This window comes from Felis catus, chromosome E1, assembly GCF_018350175.1.
Source record: "Felis catus isolate Fca126 chromosome E1, F.catus_Fca126_mat1.0, whole genome shotgun sequence".
NCBI classification, from domain to species: Eukaryota; Metazoa; Chordata; class Mammalia; order Carnivora; family Felidae; genus Felis; species Felis catus.
This window is the reverse complement of record NC_058381.1, coordinates 53,280,333-53,288,583: the sequence shown is the minus strand read 5'-3', so window position 1 is coordinate 53,288,583 and position 8,251 is coordinate 53,280,333. Positions and strand designations below refer to the sequence as shown.

At 55.8% G+C, this 8,251-nt stretch overlaps 1 long non-coding RNA gene across 1 annotated transcript; it reads left to right on the top strand.

Annotated features, from left to right (window-relative positions):
- Positions 1 to 411: 411 nt before the first annotated feature.
- LOC109494445 lies at positions 412 to 5,371 on the top strand. Its single transcript, XR_002149331.2, has 2 exons — positions 412 to 3,598; positions 4,586 to 5,371. It is a non-coding gene; the product is annotated as an uncharacterized LOC109494445 (long non-coding RNA).
- Positions 5,372 to 8,251: the final 2,880 nt, after the last annotated feature.

Sequence of the window (8,251 nt, the reverse complement as noted above, 5' to 3'; positions counted from 1 at the left end):
GGGGCCTTCGTGGAAAAGCTCTGAGCCCTGCTGCTCCTGGGAGGTGACAGCAGCTAAGCGGCTTCTGTCCCAGTCCCATCCCATCATCCATCCAAGGAGAAACCCTACCAAGAGGTCAGGAGGGCAGGGGGAGGGGAGGAAATGCCAATCAGTCCATCAAAGCCCCACCCTCCCATGGCTTCTAGCTTGGTGAGCGGGACCTGAGGACCCTTGGCCCACCCCCAGGGGCCGAGGGCAGGGCAAACAGGGGAAGTGCATTTGGTAATGATTCTAGATTTCCTGTTTGGTTTCTGCCCAGGGGGCTTTGGGATATGCTAACTTGTATTATGTGTGTATACATGCGTGTTTTGTTCTTCTTCTCCCTGCCTCTTTTTTTTTTTTTTTTTTTTTTGCTAGTTTTCCTCTTCTAGGGCTTGTTTGCATTTTTTTTTCTTTTTTGTTATTGTTAAATGGTTTGGGGGCAGAACAATGGGCCAGTTCCCAGCCTCCTTTGGGGAAAATTTGTGGAAAAGGAGAGATGAGAGGTAGGGAGAGGCTAGGATCTCTGGCCAGGGTGCCTGGGGATTAGGCTTGGGTGTCAGATAGGCTTGGGGTATCCTGTGCCCCTCGGACACACATCGTAGTAAAGCTGTAAAGAGTCTGTTTAGGTAAACACACACTGAGTGCCTACTGTGTGTATGGGATACAAAGGCACAGGCAGAAAGCCCAATCTTGCTTTTAAGAGATCAAAGGTGAGAGAGAGAGAGAGAGAGAGAGAGAGAGAGAGAGAGAGAGAGAGAGACTTCCAAGTAGTATAATAAGTACAATGGCAGAAATAGGCAGGGATCAAGATGGGGTTTGGCAGGGGGCGGGGGATGTCAGGATCCTTCTCTTCCAAGCAGGACTGAGCCTTAGTGTTGAAGGCAGTGAGGGCACCTCTCACCAAACAACCTTCCAAGAAGTCGTAAGACCCAGCGTCACTGCTAAGCCTGTCCCAGCGATGCCCAGAGCAGGCGGACAGCCTCAGCAGCCACCATTCGTTCTCTGGGATCCAAGCCTCAGCCTCTGCAGGGCCAGGAGGCTGGGTCCCTGGGCTGCTTAGCCTCAGGGAGCCTGGCGCTCCCGGGGGAAGGAGCCTGCACTTCCTTGGGGGCACGGAGGTGATCAGCCTCCTTTTCATGAAGTGAGGACTTTGATCTCTCCAACTGGGGAGAAAAAGAGAGCTCTCCTTTTCAACACCTTCCAATATTTTCCGCCCTTGCTGTGCCTGGCCCCACTGTCACCTCACCTACAGGGAGACAGGATGTGTTTCCAGCTGGGCCCTTTCTCCTCAGGATTTAGACTTGGAGTGAGTGAAGCTTATGATACTGATTGTGGCTGTGGCCGCGTGGCTTAGGTTGCCCTGAAAGGAGCAGGTGGAAGGGGGGGGGGGGGGACAGGGACACGGGGTTCTCCCTTGCTCTGCTCAGGTTTGCCCAGAGGCTGGGGGCTGGGAGATGTGGGGCTGGGGTAGCTCAGTACGCAGGACTGCAACTCAGCGGGTCAGGCAGGAGTCCATTGCTTCTGAAAAACCCGTACAAGGCCCATCTGCCTGTGTCGTTTAACCATGCCTCTGGGTTTTCAAGCTGGTGGGGTTGTCATCTCCCCTCTTGACCTCCTGTCCCCTCTCACCAGTTGTTCTAAATACTAAATGGTTAAAAAGGAAAAAAAAAAAGAAAAAAAGAAATCTTGGGCAGGATGCTCTGATGTTAATCTTTCCGGTTTGTGTGTGAATTCGCCACCTGAACTTGTTTCAGAATCGGGCAAACCCGAGCAGTCCGTGAACTCTGAACTGAGGGAGGGCAGAAAAACAAATAGAATGCTTGCCTCCGTGTGCAACTCAGAAGGCCCAGCCCATCGGGCTGGAGCGCGCCCTGGAGCCTTTGTTACCCCCATCCTGACAGCACGTCCTCAGGCAAGCGGCTTTCAGGGACTCACCCCCCCCCCCACCGCCCCCTCCCCCTGCCGCAGATGCATGGTGGGGCTGAGGTGCAGGTGTGCTTTGCTTCCCGTGAGAAAGAGTGTGGCACAGCTGGGTGCCAGAATCTTCTAGAAGTTCTGGGGTTTCCCCAGAAATGAAAGGATCTCAGAAGCAACTGGATTTCGGGTTGCTTTCCCATCTATCAGCTCAGTTTCTCTGAAATTTCCTTTCACACAGAGTCCCATGCGCAAGCCCCAACCTTGTAGACAGGAATGTCACATTTGATCATTTTGCCAAGTGAGGATTCTTGTTGAAAGGTGAATAATTACCCCCCAATTGATCTCTTTGGAGAATTCATATACATATATGTATATACATGGTCTGTAAACATACACCTTTTGTGAACATACATAACGTGTAAAGAGTTTTACCAAGGACTGAGGCCCCCTATGTGCATGGCCCCCCAGGATGCACATGCTGTGCCTGGAAGGGTGACCAGCTTGTCCCGGCTTGCTGGGGAATGTTCCTATTTTAAGCCGGGAAGTCCTACATCCAGAGAACGCCCCCAGACTGGGGCAAACTGGGAACTCTGGTGGCCATAGAGCCGGGCATTTGAAGTCCCTTATCTCACACATCCTTATGACGACACTGTGCATTAGATGGGTCTGCACAGAGAAGGCACCGGAGACAGACATGTCGAGTGAGTTTCTCAAGGTCACACGCCAAGTCAGCGGCTAGGGCAAGGCCTACACTTAGGCCTCATTCTACAAGCGTGCGTTTTTTATGGGGACACCTCAGATCTTGCAAATGCAAGCGGGGAAAGCCCTGCTGAAGATCCAGAATGATGGGCCGTGGCTCCTGGGGTTGGAAAAGGGAGGGCAAAGCCAGGAGGAGGAGGAGGAGCCAGACCTCCAGGATCTCCAGCTTGGCGTGCTTAAGGAGGATGGAGGACTTGCCTCGAGGACGCTTGCCGGGGCCTTCTACAAGGAAGGACGCGTGAAACTCCTCCCTCTGGTCCAGCGTGCAGCCCTCGTCCTGCAGCCCAGCCCGTGAGCCTCCTTATTTGGCACCAGAGGAGCCTCGATTGCAGACGGGAGAATTTGCTGGGAGCCCCCCTCACAGGAGCAGCCCGCATCCCTCTCCCCCTCCGCCCCCAGCCCCATCCCAACCCATCCCCTTGTGCTGCCCCAGGGGCTTCCAAATAGGTTCTCCTTGCCTGTCGGCCAGACCTGCTGGGCCTGGTGAGCAGAGAGAGGGAGAGCTAATTACTGTTTTCTCTTTTCAGTGCCCGTAGCTCTGCCAAATGAGGATCCCCATTCTGTAGGGACCCTAATCCTCTACGGGTGCCCGGAGGTGCCGCACGCAGATTTCCATCTTGCTCATTATCGTGGGCCCTTTTCCAGAACGCGTCCGGTCCTGGCTTCCGGGACTCCGCCTGCCGCGCACACCTGTACTTCCTGTCGCCTGCCTCCTGGAGGAAGGGGTGCTCGGTTTTCCGGGGGTCTCCTGATCCCCAGAGTGGAGCTGACAGGAAACCAGGCCAGGTCATTCCAGCGACGTGGCCCGAGGAGCAGGGGCCCTCTTGGGAGTTTCCTCGTTTAAAAAGAAAGGGATGGCGGAGGACTGGGGCGTCAGTATCCTGGAGGACAGTGGTCTGGGGTAAGCAAGAGTCACAGAGGACGCAAAGGCCAGCAGGAATCAGCCCGGGGAGAGCTTCCCGGGCTGCTGTGCCGCATCCTAAGGGGAAAAGCATAGCTCCTGTCCGTGCAGCCGGGTATGGCTCCCGGCACCCCCTGTCCCAGCCCCCTCTGCCCCGATCCCGTTCCCATTGAAATAATCACAGGGTAGGCCCGGCCTGGTAGCGTTGTCATGACAACTGTCTAATTTCTTTTAATCCCAGTGTTCCTTCCTAAAGGGACCTCCTCCAACCCCCACTCCCCCCTGCAACGTGTTTTAATTGTAATAACCCCTGGGTTTTCGGGAGGTAATGACCGTGTGTGGGGAGCCGGCGTTGGCCTGGCCCCATCCCCAGCGTGGCCCGCCCAGCGGCGCCAGGCGGCCCCTCCGCCTCCCAGCGGGAGTCCTGGAGGAGCCCAGGGCAGGCTCAGGCAGGGTCTGCCAAGGGGGTCTGCGGCCTCGGCAGTGCTAATGAACGCAAGCCGGGGGAGCCTCAGCCCTGCGGGCTTCGTGTCCCGAGGACATTTTATGGCACACCGCCCCTTACCCCCATCTGCACACTTTCCCCCACCTCTGTGCACACCTTGAAGGGAATCCACGGGCCATTACTCTGCTCCGGGCCCCAGCCAGCCACGCTGCTTCAGGGATGTGACCCTGCATGTGGGCTCATATCCCCCGGGGTCCTGTTACGATGCAGTTTCCAAGTCTCCATGAGGCCCAAGATCCTGCATTTCTCACCACCTCTCGGGGGGACGCCCAAGCTGCCTCGCTCCAGACCACGTTTTCAGTAGGAAGAGTCTGGAGCGCCCTTGTCCAACAGATCTTTCTGCAGAGACAGAAATGCCCATATTTACACTGCACGAGACGTATTCGCTAGGAGCCTATTAAGCCCTTGAAGAGTTGCTATAGCACCACCGAGGAAGGGGACTGTCAATTGTATTTAATGGTCACGCATTTAAATTTAAATAGCCACGCGGAGGCTGGTGGCTACCGTGTTGGAGAAGCGGCAATGTTCGGTGAGTCCCCGACTCTGCCTGAACCGTCTCTGCAAAAGGTGTCCCTCGGATGCAGTCACCTGGCCAGCGCCTGCATCTGCTCCCTGGACCCTTCCATTAACCCTGCGCTGCGGGGACCCAGCTCCTCTGCTCCACACGTGCTCCTCTCTGGCTTCTGTCCTGCTGAAAACGGACCGCAGAGAAACGAGCAAGAACCTGAAGTCCGACCAAAGCCTGCAGAGGTCTGCAAGGCGCCCAGCTCTTCTGGGAAGCCCGTTCTTTTCGAAGCGGCGCGGAGGTTCCCCGGGCCGCTACGGGCTATCAGATACTGTCTTGCGACTGCTCTTTCACTGCTAATAACTTAAGGGACAGTTTGGGATTGATGCAGTAATGCTGCGGGAGCTCTCGGCCCACATTTGCTTCCACCATAGCCTTCCCGTTCGCACGCTGAAATATTAGATGTTCAGTTGGGAGTCCAACAGCAAAATATTTCTGAAATTGTGTGTGTGTGTTTTTCTTCTAATTTAATGTGCCAGACAAGCCTCCCTGTAATTAAAACCAGAAACAAGGACCAGACTTAGACAGAGATTTGAAGGCTGTAAAATTCTAGGACAGGTTTATGTAAAGCAATTAAAAAGGGAGTTAAAAATTGTTAAAAAATTAAACACTAATTACTTTTTTTTCTCCTCCCATTTCTGCTGAGCTGTTTTGGCCGTGGAGCTCGAAGGACGATATAAAAAGGAGAAAGTTTTGCCTCGTTGCTGTAAATCATGTTCAACAAATGCTTCTCTGCGTTTTGCAGCCGGACCCATCTGCTCTCAATTAGCCTAAATCATGCCTTTTCAATTAAACGGGCTTAGGGAAGTCTGGTAGCGAAACGGGCATGTGTGTGTGCATGTGTGTGTGTGTGTGTGTGTGTGTATGTGTGTGTGTGTGTGCGTGCGCGAGCGCATGTGTGCGTGTGTGTGCGTGTGTGTGGAGGGGGGCCGGGAGGGGGGTGGTTGTGGAGGGCGGGAGAAAGGTGAAGTCTGATTTCAGGCTGCGAGGTGGAAATATCTTTTAAAAGGTGTGATCCTATTTTAGTGTTTTCCATATAAAATGGGGTATTATTTGCTGTGCTGCGGGGAACAGTGAAGGGGGAAAACACCGTGAAGGAGGTGAGCCTTGAGAATTGGGAGCAAATTAATTCTCGCGAGCTGAGTGTGCTGCCTAGAAGACACGGCGTGGGGGACTCCGGGGTCGGGAACAGTGGCTGCGACCGGGGGCCCCGGGGGTTCACAGGCAGAGGCTTCCTTGGAGGGACAGGGGGCTGAAGTCCAGGACCAGGTGGCCTGTGGAAACACGGAGCAGGGAGGGAGGGGAAGGTGCTGTTGTCTTTCAAAACAGCGTGGACTTCTAACACCGGGGTGTCCTGGGAGGCCCCGTCTCCAGGGACTTCCTGGGGGGTACCTGTGTCCGACTCCACTTTCCTTTTAGAGACCCACAGGCCATGAGGCTCTGCGTCCTGTGTCCTGGTGGGTTGTGGCTCCCCCAGAGGCCAGGGCTGTTGAGTTTAGGAGCGGCGGGACGGGAGTGTTTGTGTATCTTTGCACGTGGGACCCCTCAGTGTGCTCACGTGCCCACCTCTGGCTTCCCAGCCTGCGATGGTCCCGAACCTTCCCAGCTCCTGGCTCCGTCCCAGCGCTCGGGTTTGCCAGGTGCGGCTGCACCTGACTGAGGAGGCGATGCTCCGGGTGGCAGTTTGCGGCACTCGTGTCCGATATCCTGTGGCCTCCTCTCCCCGGAGGAAGAAATGCGTTTGCCTTGACTCAGCTTGGTTGGAGGAACTTGTATTCTCTCCTCCCGTCCGCGGTGGGAGGGGCGACAGATGAAGTGTGTGGTCTGCTGACGAGTGTTTATTTTTAGTCACCCAGCCTCCTCCCCCGCTGGTCCCAGCTCCCTCTGCGGGACTGCCCTGAGCAATCAGCAACCTGCCTGCAAACCTGCAACTTGTTTGGGGTTTCGGAGGGGGATTTGGTAACGGAAGGTCTAGTGACAGGAGCTAGGTCTTTGACATCCAGGCTGACGTTGACGTTAACTGTAATGCTAATAACTGTAACACTGATTGAACATTTACAGTGTTCAAGCACTGGCCTAAACGTTTCACCCCAAATCCCTCATGATCAGCCTCACAGTCGAGCTCTGACGATAGACCATCCGTAGCTCTATTCTTCGTTAAGAGGAAGCTACGCCACAGAGAAGTTACGATATTGGCCCAAAGTCACACAGCTTGGAAGCCCAGAGCCAGGGTTTGAACGCTGCTCTGTGCCCTTGAGTTCAACACAACACGGCCTCTTAGAGTCAGTGAGGCTCTGAGGGTGTCCGTGCTGTCTGCTGCCCTGCTCCCGGGAGGAGGGTGTCAGGGACCAGCGGTGGTCTTGGGTACGATGGGTAGAGTTCTGACTTTGGAGTCGGGCACACCTACGTTTGAATCCTAGCCGTACCCCCCGTTACGTCGGTAACTGCTTCGGTCGTCACTTACTGTCTCGGCCCGTGTGTGAAATGGGGCAAAGCCTGACCTCCTCCGAAGGGTGATATTTCACATGTGCTGAGTGTGCCCAGCGTGGAGAAGACACTCCACAAACAGTGGGCTCTTTGCCTTCCTTCCTGGTGGCCTGATTCCATGAAGCTTGACCTGGTTTCTTTCTGGCTCTTGGCCTGTGATTTCCTGTAGGATACAGTTTCAGGTCTCTTTCCAAGTGATTCTCTCTAAACAAGACCCGGGTGGGAGCAGGTCCACACCCCTCCGAGGACTCTGGCCACGAGAAGCTTTCCTTTCCCCAGGAAAGGCCACCTCCGGAACCCAAGGGCTCTGCCCTTTGGGACAGCTGGAAGGAAGGAGTGAGGCCCGTTCAACCCCTGTTCCCTGTCCACAGCTTCTCAAGGCTGCCTGGCATCCCATGGGCTGGGCAGAGGAGGGCAGGGCCGCCTGGCCTGGTTCCAGAACGGCCCAGCAGGCCCAGCCACGCAGACTGCCCTCACTCTGAGCCCCTTTAATCCGATGGCTGAGTGCAGTGATCCGTGCCTGGGGCTTCTAGGAGCCTCCCCGAGCCAGGCACCAGTGTTCCCAGCCATCTCCGAGGGTGGCGGAGAGGTTGCTGCCTGGCTCCAGGGAGCTGGCAGGATGTGGGAGAAGGATCCAGGGGCCAGAGGCTTCAGTTGGATGCACAGAGGTGCCAGGACCCCCGGGAGGTCCTGTCCAGGCCATGTGAAGGAGGGTGTGAGCTGCCCGTGCGAAAGAGTGCCTGGTGAACACAGGATGGGTGAGCTGGGGGAGCCCACTCTGCACGTGCCGCTTCCTTCCCGTCCCGGGCTCACCATCATCATCTTCCCCCCGAGGGTGGCACACGGCAGTCCCCAGGCTGAGCCCGGATGACCACATGGTTGAGCCTTGTTCTGGCCACCCACTCCCTGTCCTCCTGTTCCCTGATGTCAGGACGAGCTGAAAAGCTTTTCTGATCAACAGAGGTGTGAGTGAGGGTGGAAGGGGGGCTTCTGTTCGGGCAACATCGTGCATGAGGAAAGCAGGGGCTCTGGTGTCACATGAAGCAGGTTCCGACCTCAGTGCTGTCACTCGGGGCTGGTTGACCTTGGGCAAGCC